Source organism: Cryptotermes secundus, unplaced genomic scaffold, assembly GCF_002891405.2.
Source record: "Cryptotermes secundus unplaced genomic scaffold, Csec_1.0 scaffold2482, whole genome shotgun sequence".
Taxonomy (NCBI): Eukaryota; Metazoa; Arthropoda; class Insecta; order Blattodea; family Kalotermitidae; genus Cryptotermes; species Cryptotermes secundus.
This window is the reverse complement of record NW_019729249.1, coordinates 271,510-289,271: the sequence shown is the minus strand read 5'-3', so window position 1 is coordinate 289,271 and position 17,762 is coordinate 271,510. Positions and strand designations below refer to the sequence as shown.

Sequence of the window (17,762 nt, the reverse complement as noted above, 5' to 3'; positions counted from 1 at the left end):
CCTTCTTCGCATTGTGTTTCGACAGCTGAATCTGTTTCCGTTATTACGTGCCACCCAAGAAGTGTTCCTACTAAATAGGACTCATCATGGTGGTCCTGATTCGCTTTCAGGGTGTACTCGGCTTGAATCTTAACCGGGGCACCAGCTATTTTGAATGGGGTTTTACGTTTTACATTCATATACGTGGTATTTCTTCATTTTCGAATAAATTTCTTCAATACTACGCTCAACACACCATTAGACCAATACGAGAGCACAGTAATGGTGCTCATAACTTACTGTCGGGTGTCAGTGGACACATTCCGCATAAATAGTACGTTGTGCGCCTCCCCAGCGACATCTCTGTTCCCAGGGACAGTACAAGGAGCTCAGATCATACGTACGTATTGAACGAATGGAGGAAAGACTTCCGAGAAATGTTACACCCGTCACAAGAAGAAGAAGAAGAAGATGATGATGATGATGATGAGGAAGAAGAAGACGAAGAAGAAGAAGAAGAAACATGTAGGTTGGAAGATCGAGGCTTGGGAGAACAAATTACTGCGTAAACCGAACACGCCAAATCCATGATGGGACAAAACCCTAGAGAATAAAACAGTTGTTGCAATCCTGAAGTAAGTCCAGCCATATGGAACTCACGTCTAGAATAAGCTGGCTGACGACGTGTTCCGATACCAGATAACAGCCTATTACCCACTCGTCTCGTTACGTTCCTTGTGAATCACTGGTCCAATTGGTGTCCTCAATTCAAGGAATATTCTTCCCCACTTTTTGTTACGCAGCCTATTCAAATGGGTCTACATTAAAGAACATTGACAGCTAGGCTATGGGCCAGGCGACAAATGAATCGAGTTTCGATTTCTAGCAGATGAGATTACAATCCAGAATGGCTGTGACCGCATCAGACATTGCATTTGCTGCTTGGCTCTATGGCCTTCTGCGTATCCTAACCTCAATTACACAGCGCCCATTCCTTCTCTAATATTTATCTTTTGCCTCTTTCGTCATCTGGACGATTGCTGTACTTCGAATTTGTTTCTGATACTGACGTTCTCTCTGATACCTCCTGAGCTCTTCAATGAAATTCGTTAGACGGAACGAATTAGAAAAGTGAACCAAAAGGAGTTTAAGTAATTCGAACAAACATAATACTGCAAGGGAGAGTCAGCAAATAGGTCACAAATGAAAGTAAAACAGCTGGAAGGGCTGTAATAGGTTTTCTTTGTGTGTCGCTAAGTAACAGCACAGTCCAGCTTCACGAGAGTCCAGGCAGCAGATGCGCATGCGCAAGTTCAGAGGTTGGTTTCAGTAGTCAATATAGCGACCGTGCTTCAGAGTGTACTCAACGAAGAGCAGCGTTCTGTTGTGCGTTCTTTTTCTAGGCAAAAAGGGCTCAATGCAAAGGATATTCACAAAGAAATGTTTCCTGCTTATGGTGGGAAGTGTTTGTCGCGTAAAGCGGTTCACAATTGGGTCCCGAAATTCTCTCAAGGACGAAAAGGTTGGAACGGAGGTGCGGAAGTGGCTGAGGCAACAGTCTAAAGACTTCTATGCTGCGGGTTTCCATGCACAGGTAAAGCGATGGGAAGTGTATCAATGTTGGTAGAGGATATGTCGAGAAATAAATGTTTTTCCCATGTTCTAACATCACAGGTTTTACGTTTTATATCCATTTGTGACCTCTTTAATGACCTCATCGGGAATCGTACCGGCGACCTTCCTCCTTGTAGCATAATGCCTCAACCAACTTCGCTACCGCGTGCCCCGGTTAATAACAGGAAAAGGGGGAAACAGGAAATCAAATTTTAAATGATTTTCTAGACAAGCCAACAATAGCAGCACGTGAAGTAGCAGGCGTTCTGCTGTATACAGGCGCCCTGGAAGAGGTTAACTGTTGGATGCTTCTCGTTTCTTACTTCAAGGACTTTATACGAGTTTGGTCCCACACGTGCCCTGTTCAAGGTAAGCTACGCAGGAGAGTCGCTGCAGGCCAAGAGTCCCAAAAGACCAGAAAACGAAGAGAAACTGCTGCGTCCAAGCCCACAGAGGCGTGGCTCAGCCCGAATACAATTCTGTGCGCAGAACTGACAAAACACGCTCGTATTAACTGAGAGAGACTTGAACTTCCTCACTGCTCTTCTGGGGTGCGACACATTGTATTTCGGTACAGGCGTTTCGGAGAAACGTGATGTCGCCACCTTCAGAGAACAATAAACTCTACGTACAGTGGCCTCACGATTTTCTACCCTGAAAACTGAGGCAACACTTTCCTCCGAAATGTCAGTAAGACATGTACCGAACTACATAGCATCACATCCCAGAAGACATCTGCAAAATCCTAAAATCTCACGCCGTAATCCTTTTTTCTTTGGGGGTGGGGGCTACTCTAGGCAACGCCCACCGATTCACAATCAAGACAGACAAGTTACTTTGTCTTCAAAGCTGAGTTCCACAGTTTTGAATATAACGCCGTGCAGCACGTTCACAGTCAAACGACGCTTCGGAGGAACATGTCGCCTCCATCTTCAGGGACTTTGTTTTTGCTCTTAAACCCTGAATATGAGGTAACACGTTTCTCTGAAAATGTAAAGGTGTCCCCGTGCTTAATCAATTCAGCACTATTCTATGAAAACATATGGTGGAATGGAGGTATGGCTCCACCATTCTTGACTTCGGCCCTAGACGGAGGTGAGTGCTCAGCTTCACGTCCCAGCCGCTTTAACCCCGGGGGAAAAGCGCCCCGTACCTATTGTGTAGGTGGTTGGGTGGGCCCTAGAGCCGGTCTGGACGCTGTGGAGAAGAGAAGAATCTTGCCCTGCCGGGAATCGAACACAGACCATCCAGCCCGTAGGCCGCCGCTATCCCGACTCTCTTCTCCGAAACGTCCGTAAACATCTGTAACACGACATTGCGTCACATCCTTTGAAGCAAATGCGATGATGCATTACTGATGTAAGGCCGGCCACTGAAGTAAGCTCGATCCTGATACTTCCAGAATATCACTGGATCCGCCGCGCATCGTGCGCAGTACAGTCTTGTTTACATGCCGAGGTTCCACCACACCTAATGCAACTTAATGTATAAAGCGAAAACAAGAACCGTCTTGTCCAACACTATCTATGTATGACTCTACAGCCCTTCGTCGGGCCTTGGCCGGTTTTCAGTTTCGTAATCTTTTTACACAATCGGCAGGACCCCTTGGACGGGGGATCAGCTCGTCGCAAGGCCGATACATACAGAACAACACAGACATCCATGCCATGAATGGGATTCCAACCCACGACCCCAACGTTCGAGCGAGCGAAGACAGTTCCTGCCTTAGACCGCGCGGCCACTGTGATCTCGCCTCTGAGCGATATTATCCTCCCGCCTGCTCAGTCATCAAAATGGACGACTCCAAGGACGTCCCACTAAAATCCTGCACTCATTTCTTGTCTCCCACGCCCAAATCAGCTCACCTCCTGCGTGTCCCTTCTGCGGTCCTTATCAGCATCCGGACTCTACAGCGTCGAATGATTCGACAACAGATGAATCATGAACTGAGAAACGTTTTGAAGGAAGCGGTCGTGGACTACTTTTTTTAAACACTCCCATGAAGGAAGTGAGGAAAACCACGAAATGCCTCAGTGTGGGACACCAGGTGTTTTGGCCAAGACTGTGACTTGGCACGTCCAGAACAAAAGCGAAGAGCGTTACTGCTGTACTTAAATTTAATATATGTATTTCTTCACTTTTAATTTAATTTTATTTGGTGTTACCTCAAACTTCCTCCTTATATAATATTACGACATGACACCTGAAAGCCGAAACAGAGAAGCCACAGTAGATGTTCACTGATAGGCAACGGCTCGATAAGTAGGTTCCCGCGGAAAAGAATACGCAAACAATAGAGGTATTCTTGGACTATAAAGATGGAAACGGTGTTTTCTGTTGGGTCCGCCCCGAGGCTATATAACGGGGACATCAGGCCAGCTGAGTAAAGAACTGAGTCAGTGAATGCTCAGTTCACAATCGGGCTGTGATGAGAAGACTTAACGTGTAATTTGTTAATTATGGAAATAGCGACACTGTTACAGTTTTTTGTAGTAAGACATGAAACTGGTCAATAAATCCATTAATCCAAAACCCCGTCTATGTTCACACAACCCTAACACATGACAATATCGTAAACTGCACACTTACTGCATCTGCCTCAGGTTCAAACACATTCAGGGACTCGAACAGCTGTACGAGTAGTTCATGCGGGGCTTGAGGTTCTCACAGCGGTAGTTATGAAGAGTTCTATCTTTTGCGATATATCAGTAGTCCGTTGAAAGTCAACCGACCTTTCGGAGCTGAAATCAACGGTAAACTGAAAATATTAACACAGAAATGCTATTTATTACGAGTACTAGCCATCTGATGCCAGAGAAACTCGTTTCTTATTGGAAGAAACATCTATAAAACTTGAGAATGGAATTACTTAAAAATAGAAAAAATAGCAAAATTATAATTAATGACGAAATGATACATGAATATTTAGGCTACAACAGTGCCGCTACTCGTAAACCACTTACGAGCATTGTAACACTAATGAAGGCAACTCACATTTGTAATTGATTCTACACGTTGCATTAATAAAGCAATTTTATATTCAGGAAGTAATCAGCGAAGAAGTTCTTAACAGTCTCGAAAGGCACATCAAAATAACTGCAGACTTAATTCTGTACAGGTCTTCTGCGCAGAGGCATTTTGCAGTGGCGTTTCGAGCCATGCGTTATGTTATGTTCCTGTTTTAATTCCGCGGAAGCTCTAATACCAAACTGACTAATGACATCAGGCATACATATACACCATGAGCGAGCGTATGATTTTGCTGAATACGCCTTAAATTAGGGCACGTAGGATAATTATTCAAACATATATTCTTGAAATGTGCATTCAAACAATCGTATTACCTACAAAGACCTGCCAAGTGTCCACTTCGCTTCACTTCAAACCTCTCAGGACGATTATACTCAAGTGGCCTACATAAACCTCTACGAAGTGCAGGCCGTGGAAGGGAAAGGAACCTTCCAGATCTTCATAAACTGAGTCATATTTTACGTTTAATACTAACTACATTACACCTCAAAAGGTGGTCACTGAGCCAAATTACGGACGTTTCCCGCCCAACAGCAGTCACTAATACCTCTGGTAGATGGGGGAAGCATTATAGATACCTCTCAGCTAGTAGAGCCGGTCTCGCTGGCTGGGCGGGACTGATGGTAAGCACCAGTACCGGTAGGATATAGAGACTGGTAGAAATCATAGAGGGAAGCACAATGGACTAATATAGGTCTAAGTGCATGGGGAAACCCACCCTCTCCAATAACTAACTAACTATATTACACAAAACCCACATTAAAATACTGTCAATACTCACATAATAGACACAATACACTGAAACAGAAGACTGTTCCTTCTTTCGTGACCTACTACAGAACTTGCATTCATGGAATGTGTTAACGCTCATCAATTCGTTGCTATAGTAACACAGACATTGGTGGGAAAAGTGGCAATGGGGAAAGTTTCCACGGAGTACTTCAATTTCCCCTGCTAATTCTCATTCCGCCAAACGCTATATACTCATCCATCATTCAGGGCTGGTACAATAGGCCAATTACTGGCCGAGGACCAAGTGGACTCGGCCTCATCTAACCCCAAGAAATTATTTAAGAAATCGAAATTGCTAATTTAAGGCTTTCCATCTTACCGTCGCAAACCTTTGCAGTATATCAGAAATAGAAATAAGGACTTGAAATTAAAACATAAATTCTTAAGGTATAAGATATGAAGGTAAAAAAGAAAAGGTCAACTTATCCTTGTAACAGGCCGTGAAGGCTCATTAGGTTGTGAGATATCGAGGCTCCCAACATTTTCCAGACAATCGGCTCACAGATAGCGGTGAGGTTTTCAGCCTTCACCCCCACGAAGATTCCTGGTATTCATTTCTGTTAGAGGCTGAGTCAACCCCAGGGCCATAGTGTGGCTGGAAGGATTAAGTAATTTAAAAAAATCCAATAAATTCATCGGGATTCGAACCCGCGACCTTCCGGCTTGTAGCACAGTGCCTCAACCAACTACGCTACTACGTGCCCCTAGGTATAAGGTATAGATGCTTCATATGCGACTATATATAAAACAGTGTGTGCGGGTTCTAACAAAATGGCCGGTAGGTCGACTGATGTTGTATGTCTAAAACATCTTTAAGGTTGCATCATCATCATCAGATATTGTTGTGGATTGGTACGTCATCGTTATAAAGTTACTGGATTCTATTTTAAACATACGACGTAAAACAAGGTCGCCATATTGGATACCTGGCTGAATGAACAGGGACTTTTCTTCCGTAAGGTTGGCTAGTTAAGGAATGACGTATCCAGACAGAGATGCTTGAGAAAACGTTTAGAATAGATTAATTTGTATGCAGAGTGTCCCAGAAATAAAGGTCAGTATTCTGGGAGGTCACTGTATCGGCAATTCTAAGCAAGAAAGTGTATATGTACATGTGCCCTATTCCGAACGGTTTCCGCGACAGAGCTATTTCACTGTACAGTTCCAAAATTGTCGATAAGAAAGAGATTTTCTACTACCGGCATTTATTGTTCAAGTAACACAGTTGGTACAGTTTACCTAGTGTAACACATTTTCGAGAATTCCACCGTCCACACCAACGCACTTTACAGCTCGTGTGAGGACATGGCGTGTTGCTCGTCTATCTCGGAAACAGTTCGGAATAGGACACGCGTACATATACAATTTTTCCTTAGAATGTCCGATTTTTTTATTGCTAGTGGGGTGGGACTAAGTCCCTTGTACTGCGCCCACTTCTGGCCTGTTGTACCAGCCCCAGATGCTAGGTGTGGGTGATTGTGGAGCAATTGGTGGAATGAAGATTGGCAGGGGAAACCGAAGTACTCGGAGAAAACCTGCCCCTGCGCCACTTTGTCCACCACAAATCCCACTTGACCAGACACGGGATCGAACCCGGGCCGCCGCGGTGGGAAGCCAGCGACTAACCGCTTGAGCTATGGCGCGTCCGATACTGTGACCTCCCTCTCTACCGGTGATACCCTGTATATTTACATTTGCAAACAACAATAAACTTCTCTCGGTTCGATCCTATTATATAAATATTACGTAAGAATGGTGCGGCCGAAAGTAGGTCATGACGCAACTGGGCCCGTCACGCGTTGGTTTCTCAGGTTCGATCCCGGGTGATTTCGCCTAAGATTTGTGGTGACAACCTTACCGACTTTCTTCGGTTTTCCCCTGCTAATCATCATTCCACCATGGCTTCAGTATCATCCATCACCGCCCTCTGAGGCAGCAGATGATCACTCTGGGCGGCTTCAGGCCTGACCCGACACTTGGCTGCTTACAGCAAAGGAAAAACAGTTTCTGACCGGAATCCATGCAACACAGAAGTGCATGTTATTAGCTCCGCCAGCAACTCGTTTATTCATGCCACCCCATTATGGTTCGTTTACGTACGGACCTCAATTAAATTTCCAACGAACGAACCCGTTTCGTTAATATTACTGGCACCTGTCAGGTTAGCGGAGGGGGGGGGGCACGCGGCAGCGTGCTACAAGCCGGAAGGTTGCAGGTCGAGTCCCGATGAGATCACTGGATTTTTAAATTTACCTAATCCTTCCAGCAGCACTATGGCCCTGGGGTTGACTCAGCCTCTAACAGAAATGAGTACCAGCAATCTTTATGGGGGTAATGGGAGGCCGCCCGGCGCGTAAGGGTGACCTCACCGCCATCTGTCAGCCTATTGTTTAGAAAATGTGGGAGCCTCGACGCCTCACAACCCTATAGCCCTCCACGGCCTGTTAGGGGAATAGATTTATCTTTTTACCTGCCAGCAGAATTAGAACTATGTGAAAGCAGCGCATGCGCAGTAATCTCACATAGCAGCAGTAGGAATAAGTGGCACAGAAGGAAACTACCTATTTAGTTCCAATACTATTGGTTATCTCCCGGTCATGTTCCTCTTAAAGCATGTGGCTCCATGTCTGAGAGAGAATTCGAAAGCAATTTAAAGAAAACAGACAATAACAAGTGCCTAAATCCCTGAACTGTGTGTTTTATTCACAAGACTCATATAATGACGCTGACGTCGCTCTTTACGTCACTTGAATGTTTCTACTTTACGTTACACCAGAACAGGTTCACTTCGAACTTTCGTTATGAAACTTCTTTATCTCAGGTTTCAAATATTTTTGCTTTTACACTTTCTATAACACGAAATGCGGTGGCGGGCTTTTGTGAACATGGCAATGAAACTTTGGGCTACACAACCTGCGATTATCACCCACGCACGATCAGTCTGCCACATACACTGCAGTTGTGACGAAAGTTTAACTAAGAATCTGTGCCGGTCACGGTAGCTGAGCGGTCTAAGGCATCTACTGTCTTCGCTCGCTCGGAATCTGGGATCGTGGGGTCGAATCCCACTCAGGGTATGGATGTTTTGGGTGGGTGAGTGGGTGTGTGTGAGTTTTTTTGTGTCTGTGTTGTCCTGTGTTCATGTAGAGACCTTGCGACGAGCTGATCCCCCGTCCAAGGAGTCCTGCCGTCTGTAAAATGATCATGAGACTGAGAAATTAGCCCTGTGCTCCGAAGTGGGAGCAGAAGGATATGTCAGACTAGTAGAAAAGACAGCTGAAATTCAACAGGGAAACACTTCTTTCATATTGTCATCCATTTCGTTTCTTCCCTTCCTCAATCGTCCCTTATTTTCTCCGTGAATTAAAACAATGTATAAGGTGTGTCAATGAATTGGGCGATTTGGCAGCGGTGCTTTTCCCTGGATCGGTTGGAGTGGGGAGGGTGCTACTACTGCCACCCAGCAGCCTACTTCAAAGCGTTTTAGTTTTAACAATATTAAAACATAAAAGCATTTGGGTTTTCTCAATTAACTTGCTGGAAAAAAACGTTTCTTCCTCGACTGGAAGACGAGCAAGTGCAGGAGCTAAGAAGCTCTCCAACATGTGAACGTAACGTGGTCCAGTCACACTTAGGCTGAAAACCCACTGACGCGACAGGCCGCGCGCGGTTAAGTTTTGGAACGCGGCACACAGGCGGCAAAGCTGTCGCACGCCTAATATGTACAACTAACGGACGCGCGCGACAAAGAGCGGCTAGCCGCTCGCGACTAGTCGCGTCAGTGGGTTTTTACTCTTACAGCCCTTTCCCACCCATCTTCAAAGAAGTACGGGCCAGTAATTCCAAACGAAGATACCGCGCACCATACTGTGACTCTGAAACTGTGAAATGGTCTCTCATTAATTTCTTTGGGGTCTGTGGCTGACCAACAGCGGAAATCTTCTTTGTTAACAAGCCCCGACAAACGGAAGTGAGCTCTCATTGCTCATCAGTAAGCTGTTAATGACATCTTGGTATTGATTAATTAATTGCAAAGAAGTCTGGCAGAAATCGACTCTGTTTTCATAGTCGTGTTTGTGTAGTGCATGAGTGATTTGAATTTTATAGGGGTAGAAGTGAAGATCTTTGTGCAAAATCCGCCGAACGCTGGCTTCGGACAGCCCGAGTGTTGCAGGGTGGCGACGCGCAGACCGGCGTAAATTTCGTTCAATGGCTTCTCTCACTGCCGCTACATTCTCGGGTGTACGTGCTGTTTTACGCTACCGAGTTTCTTCTTTAGTGTAGAACCAGTAGCCTCAAAGTTTTGAACCCACGTCTTGATAGCATGGGCAGATGGAACAGCACGATTGCAAACTCTCTTTGAAATTCACGCTGAGCGATCATGAAACTGTCACCGTTTTTGTGAAGTGTTTTCACAGCAAAAGCACGTTGTGCTCCAGCCCACGTCTCCATTGCAACTAAAAGCTTTGAAGTAGGCTGCTGGGTGGCAGTATTAGCATCCTCCCCACTCCAAGCAATCCAGGAAAAAGCACCGCTGCCAAATCGCCCGATTCATTGACGCATCCTATATTAAGTTACAGCTCTTTCCTTAAGTTTCGAACGGTTGTCATGTGCCAGGACCGCTTTAAGGCAAAGCAGGTCCCTGAGAAAAGCACGGTCTTGTTCTCCCACCCGTACCACTTTCATTTTTAAGAACCTTACAATTTAATGCCAATGCAAAATATATTTATATTGCCACGTGTACGGGGGGGGGGTATGTGCGTGACTTATAGAAGGGGTTTGGATTGGACGATTGCAATTATTTTCACATTATACACACAACTCGGGACTATAGGCAACTACAGCGCTATTACTGATTTCCGAACTTTACAGTTCACTTTTACACACACACTAGGGTTCTCGGCCTTCACTAGTCGTATCCTGGCAACGGATTAATAACAGTCTCAATGCCACTTCAGAGCACACAGGATGTCTTCTTCTCACAGCCGAATTCCTTTCTTTCCATTATGCTGCAACTGCTAATTCCGAAGACTCGACTCAATTCAATTCCTCTGCTCTCAAGTTCATATTCTGGCAGGGTGGCGTCTCGAAACTCGACTCGACTACGACCTCTCAACTGAGCTCTTCTCTACAACCACTTTGCACGGACCACGCAGAAAACACAGACTCTCTATGGTTAGGAAGGCGTGTTTATAGTGCCGCTGCATGGCAACGGAAGTTATTCGATTGTTGTACGCGTATTCGTTGCCGCGGGAATGTATTTATAAAGTCGCTGCCTAGCAAATAACGTCTATTCTGACTTCGACATTCCGGCTTTCGGGTGTCATGTCACAATATTTAAAAAAAAAAAAGTGAAGAGGATACGAAAAGGTTCAAAAACATAGGCCCTACTCCACAAATGTTAATGGTTTAAAATTATTTTTTTTAAACATCACTGAATATTTTATGCATTCTGACTGTAAGCCCTGTTCCAGTTATCTAAGACCACAAAGCGGAACTAGTAGGCCGTCTGCATGTTTGTGACATCTGGCGTTAAGTATCGGAAACTTAGTATGACACACTACACAGTCCCCCACTCTTGACATCTCTGTAAATAATGTGGGGATGTTTAAGCAGGCAGTACCAACACTCGTGCGGTGGTGGCCCCTAAAACCAGAGGGCTCTGGACAGCTACTTAGAACACTGGACAAAGCTTTACTGCCTGTCATATACGTTAAAACTACAACAGCGTCACAAGATAACACACACAGACTCAGATAACCTACTGTGACATGACTACTCAAACACTGCCCGTTGGTTGGGAGCGGCTCGATAAATAGACATCACTAGGGAACGAACCGCGACAAGAAAAGAACTGTTGGGAGCGGTGTTTTCTCTGCGGTCCTTGCCGAGCCGTCGACGTAACTTAGTGGGTCACCGTTATGAGTTAGTTGTGAGCTAGTAGGCAGCAGGCAACGACTCAAGTACAAGAGCGGAAGAATACGACACAGACAGCGTCTGCTATAGTGATTTGTTAGGTGTGCAGATCAGCACTAATGTTCTAATTCCTTGTAGTTACAAGAGTTCAATAACTGCAAGTACCAATCGAAACCCCGTGTACGTGACAGTACACACTGAGGCACAGTCTCCTACTACACCGCATATAGACGTCCTGTCGCGCATCGCTGCCTCAGCCTTGTGGTTGGGGGGGCCTGCTTCTTTAATCTGATTTCCTACTGCTGCGTTGCTATGGAGACGATTAGTAATGTTAGGAACGGTGAATTTGAATCTGTCGAGAGTCTAGATTCATTTTTAAAAACGTCTGGAATGACTGACATGTACAGCATACAAGCAAACTGGAGGGCAGTACTGGACACAGCATACGTGCTGCCATGTTCACATTGAGGCATGTAGACGCCCATTTCTAGGCAACGCCCAAAAATATGCGCATGCAACAATAGAAAAGTATTGCAATAAGGGTGTTCTATGTGGTCCGCGCCATGCCCATTGCTAGGCAAGGGGTCGCTAAACACATTCCCGAAGAAGCAAACGCGCGGAACAATAGGACACCTACTTCTAGGCAACGACGCGGCAAACAGACTTTTTCAACAATACAGGCTGTTTTCCTTTGGATCCATGCAAAGTGGTTATAAGAGAGTCGAATTCCGAAGCTGGCAGCTGTGGGAGCATAGAACAGTAGTCGAGTACAGTCGAGTCTTCGGAACTGGCAGCTGCAGGAAATAACAAGAAAGTCAGACGGTGACAAGAAGACTTCGAGTAAAGTTCAGCTGAGTTGAGTGTCCCGCTGTGGAGTGTTAACCAGCGGACAGCGGAAGCTGAAAATCTCCATCGCTTAGATTCGTTACCAGGAAACGTCTAGGGAAAGCACTGCGGAGAGCTGTTACCAAGTAATGACTAGTGGAAAATGACTTAGAAGACTTAATGTTGAGTGATTTGTAGCGTGGAGATCAGCAATAGTGTCATAATTAGTTGTTGTTACGACCTGTGGGTTGTCAATAAATCTATTCACCAATCCAAACCCCGTCTATAGTCACTGATACAAGCTACAAAGTTCCGTATTATGTAACTTTCGCAATTCTGTTACATCTTTGCCATTACACTCGAATGTTCTCCTCGGGAGCTTGTTCTGAAACACCCTCACTAAGAATGTCAACGTGACGCTGTGCAGTCTTGTAGGGTGACGGTTTCGGAGGAACCTGCAGTCTCCACTGTCCACAGTGAAGGAGGAGGAGGCATGTTACTCCGAAACGTTGGTACTTATGTACATGTCACAGCCCAGACGGCTATCTTAATGTTCCCCGCAATGATCTCTCTCTCTCTCTCTCTCTGCATATTTTAAACTTTAAGTTAATGGCAACACGTGGTACTGAAAGGAGGAGCGCTGCTCCATTCTCTAACACGTGTTCAACTCAGGCTGATAACAGTTCTCGGAAATTGCGGTTGCGTTGCCGTTGCCAGTTTCCTTGCTGTGCCCTCGCCCTAACAAATTTGATAAACGCGTTCCCAGGAAACAGCTTTGTAAACACGGTTCAGCAACAGTAGATGAGGTTGTGTTTTCTGTCGTCCGCGCCTAGCAGCGGTGGAACAACAGGGTTAGGCAATCCGTTTCTAAGCAACGGCTCCGTAAACACACTTCTGCGTCAGTAGTGACGTCAGCAACAATAGAGACAGTGTTTTCCGTGATGGTCACTCCAATGACGGTCTGTGAGGACCGAAACATGTTAGGGTGCTAAGAAGTGAAGCAGTAAAAGCTTCAACAGTCACACTGGACGAACTGTTTTATGATTTGTAAGAATCCAGTAAATTTCCGGTGATGACATCCCTAACTCACAATGACGCGTTTCCACAGTAGTGTGTTCCTTTTACAACGACGCCACAGAAATTATTGAACGTCGCCGCTGAGTGGTTAGTACTAATGCTTCATATTCGGAAGGCCTCGTGTTCAAATCTCGGCCAGGAATTCCGGTTATTGAGGTTTCTCGTGGTTTTCCTCGATCCCTGGAGGTATTATCCAGGATAGTACCTTAATTCAAGCCACGACCGCCTCCCTCCACAATCTTTCCCAATTTATTTTTCACTAACTGTCCTATTATTAGCCTACATTCATTATTTTGAAAAAAGAAAGTAGGCTGCCTCTGTATTCCCCTATTAACTTACAAACGCCTGAACCAGTTTTTCTGAGACTCTGTATGTATGGCACCTGAGCCCATCTCAATGGCGCACTTCATACATCACTCCCATCAGTCTGTGTCCGCACGTGTATCCCCCTATAGTTGCTATCGGTAGACACGTTCCCGCGGCAATAAATACAAGCAACAACAGAAGAATTGTCGAAGGAGTCGTTTTCTATACGCTCCGTGTCGTATCAAAGCAGAGTCCGTGGAACTATGTACACCCATACGTATCGTCGCTAGGCAGTGGCTCGGTAAAGACATTCCTGCAGCAACGAAGAATTGTTGGGGACGTTCAGATCTGCCTGCAACTTTTCGATAACTTTATTTATAATTTTCCTATCTGGGCAACTGAAAACTTTCAACATTCCCACTGTTTCCCCTCTAAAGATCTCTAAAAACCTAAGCCTCCGCTATGACATATGTCCATTTCTCTTTATTATTTAGTCTCTTGTCTCCACCTCTTCCCTTTAAGCTCTCGTAACTCATTCTCTACATCTTCCAACCATCTCAATCCTGGTCTTCACACTTTTCTTTACTTTCTGGATAACTTCAAGAAATCTTTTATCACTCTTGTATGATCATTTCAGAACACATGCCGTAGTCGGCGACTGGCTAGTGGGTGGAGGACCTAGGGGTAGGAGTTAAGAGTCCCGATAGGGTCAAGAATTTTCTCTCTTCCACCTCTTCCAGATAGAACCTGGGGCCCACCCAGCCTCCTATCCAATAGGTACCGGGGCTCTTTCTGCGGGGTAAAGCTGACCACTCACCTCCAGCTAGTGTCGAGGTCAAGGAAATGAGGATCTATACATCCACTCCCGCGTACGCCTTTATGGTGTAGTGCTTTACTGCTTAGTTAGTCACGCATAGGGACAACTTTACCTCTTTCTGCCCTAACCACTGAAGCCTAACAGATGGGGCCGCGCCAGCCACTCCGTTGCGTTGCTGCTGTACCAGCAAGCGACACAAGTCGGACGCTCCCGGACCGAGGAGAGAGAGACAGAGATCAATAATGAAGCGATCGCGTATTCTCACGCATTGCAGGTCTGCTTACCACCAGCTCGACTCTTTCTTTCAGTCCCTGCCTGCCCTGCCACCACGTTCTGTTCACATCACACGGCCCTAGTTACACATGATCCCACCGATTTCGAAATATCTCACAGAAAACCCGGTCCTCCCTGGCCGTGGAAGCCCCTAGGGTTGTGAGACGCCGAGGCTCTCACGTTTTCTAGACAATCCACCCAAAGATGGCGGTGAGGGTGTCAGGATTGCGCGCCAAGCTATCACTGTAACAGGGCGTGGAAGCCCATAGGGCCTTGAGACGTCGAGACTCTTCACGTTTTTTAGACTATGGGCTCACAGATGGCGGTGAGGTTGTCAGCCTTACACGCCTCCTGGCCGCGCTCTACCCCCAGGAAGATTTCTGGTACTCTTTTCTGTTAGAGGCTGAGTGGCCCCCATGGCCATAGTGATGCTGGAAGAATTAGGTCAATTGAAAAATCCAATTACCTCATCGAGGAATCGAACCCGCGACCTTCCGGCTTGTGGCATAGTGCTAAGAAACCTCGTCTAAAACACTTCTGACAATACGTCACACCTTGAGTAGACAAGCTTACAGAAGGGATCTGCCGAATGAATACTGTGGTGCCATCCATCTTGCAAGCATAATGATGACGTAATGATTTACGTCATTGTCTGATGGTGACAACCTCAAAGATGTTTAAGACATGATTTAACAACTCGAGAAAACCCGAAACCTGCTACTCTGGTGTACAGGGGAGGATATTACTGAAACGGAGAGTACAGGAACTGAAAGTGAGTGCATGGACTGCACTGAACTGACTTCGAGTAGGCTTCAATGGAACGCTCTTGTGAACACGATAATGAACCTTCGGCTTCTACAAAACATCGAGAATGTTTCGACCAATATAGTGACGGCTTCGGGGGAAAATTCAACAGATTTTAACTCTAGCCTGATGAATTACTATCGTCCTCAAATATTCAAACTTTCTCCGAATGATATGTTAGCTCAGTCGGTATAGGAACTGGATACAGGCTGGGGAGCCGGGGTTAGATTCTCGAACAGGTGAAAGATTTTTCTCTTATCCAAAGCGTCCAGGCCGGCTCTAGAACCCACTATCCAATGGGCTCAGTAGGCTCCATCCTCAGGGAGCGAAGCTGACCATTCACATCCGTCTAGTACCGAGGTGGAGAATGGTGGAGTTATACCTCCACTCCCCCGTACGTCTTCATGGCATGCTAGTGGGGTGGGACTAAGTCCCTTGTACTGTGGCCACTTCTGGCCTATTGTACCAGCCCCAGATGATAGGTGAGGGTGATTGTGGAGCAGTTGGTGGAATGAAGATTGGCAGGGGAAACCGAAGTACTCGGAGAAAACCTGCCCCAGCGCCACTTTGTCCACTACAAATCCCACTTGACCAGACCCGAGATCGGGAAGCCAGCGACTAACCGCTTGAGCTATGGCGCGGCCTATGAAGTTAGTTATGAGTGCGTAGCAGAGCGTAGCTGGGTTACTTGTAGTTACGAATAGGACCATAAGACGACAGAAAACCTTTGCTGTTCTGTCAGGTATAAAGCTGTTACAGAAGTTGGCAGACGTGACAGCCGTTACAAATAGAGCAGATGATGTCAGCATTAAACAGCAACTGGAATATGTTTAAATGCGTCTGTAGGATTACAAATTAGCAGATCAGAATATCTGCACATTTGGTACTGAAATGAATTACGTTCTCGTTCAATAACGTTAAGTATTTTTCAAGAAACTTTCTTTACGGTCAAAGCAATCTGCACATACACACTAATTGATTTCTTAATATATGTTAAGCTTAGCGGCTTGTCCTTGAAATGTCAACAGGGTTTAGAATTTTTCTGTGTGTCGTACATTTTAACGACATTACCACTCACCTCCAGCTAGTGCCGAGGTCAAGAAAACGTGGGTCTATACATCCACTCCCCCACACGTCTCCATGACGTAGTGCCTAATTAGTTAAGCACAGGGTCAATTTCTGCTTTTACTGGCATCGCAGACTACAGAGTGTCAAATGGTAAAACGCTGTAACAGGCCGCAGGGGCCCACAGGGTTGTGAGACGTCGAGGTTCCCACAGTTTCTCTAGACAATTGGCTCATATTTGGTGGCGAGGTTGTCAGCCTTACGAGCCAGCCGCCCGCCCTTTATCGTCAGGACAATCCCTGGTACTCATTTCTGTTACAGGCTGAGTCTACCCTAGGGCCATACTGCGGCTGGAAGGGTTAGGTTAGTTGACAAATGCAGTGACCTCATCGGGAATGAAACCCGCGACCTGCCGGCTTGTAGCATAGTGCCTCAACCGCGCGTCCCCGTGTCAAATGGCAGGATGAATGAATACTGAACTGACTAATCTGGATACAATGCAGAAATTTGACTGGACGGGCTGAGGAAACCCACGAAAAACCCTAGCCGGAGTCCGGTCCGAGATTCGAAGCGAGAACCTCTCGAATACAACCAGAGCGTTACAGTTATGCACAATTTGTTCGGTGGGCTTTACAAAAGCGAAAGCGTTATTTAGAGTCTGCTGTCAGTGGTAAGCCAATCATCTGTCCTCTAGCAAAATCGCCATTTTCGCCAGTTCTGATAGCCCAAGCCTCTCACCATCCATCCACCGTCTCGATCATAATCTGAGGAATGTTTACAACGTGCGAACCTCAGTCATCAGACCATGGGACATTTGCAGATTTTCCCGGCAGCAACTTCAAGATTCGAAGTTAGCAAACTGAGGCCCGTTAACTTCTGATGTTGCGTTACTGGTGTCCATATTTGCAGTGACGGTGTTTTGAAACGCCTCTTAGGATGCTGTGACATGACGTCTGAACACCGGAATAGTTCATTGTTGGGCAACGACTCGGTAAACACATTCGGCCGGCAACGAATAAACAAGCAACAATCGAGTAACTTGGCTGTGCTGTAAGCACGCCTTCCCAATAATAGAGGCTGCTTTCTGCGTGGTCCGTGCAAAGTGGTTATAAAGAAGAGTTCAGTTGAGGCCGTTCAGTGAAGACCCGAGTTTCGAGATGCCAGTCTGCCGGGATATGAGTTTGGGAGCAGAGGAATTGAACTGAGTCGAGTCTTCGGAACTGGGAGTTGCAGAATAATGGCAAGAACATGGTTGAAATGACAA

General features: G+C 45.9%; 1 protein-coding gene across 1 annotated transcript in view; it reads right to left on the bottom strand.

The window, feature by feature from the left end:
• LOC111865629 (protein TMEPAI) overlaps window positions 1-17,762 on the bottom strand; it is a 121,678-nt gene that overhangs the window by 70,139 nt on the left and 33,777 nt on the right. The gene's annotated exons all lie outside the window — the stretch shown is intronic.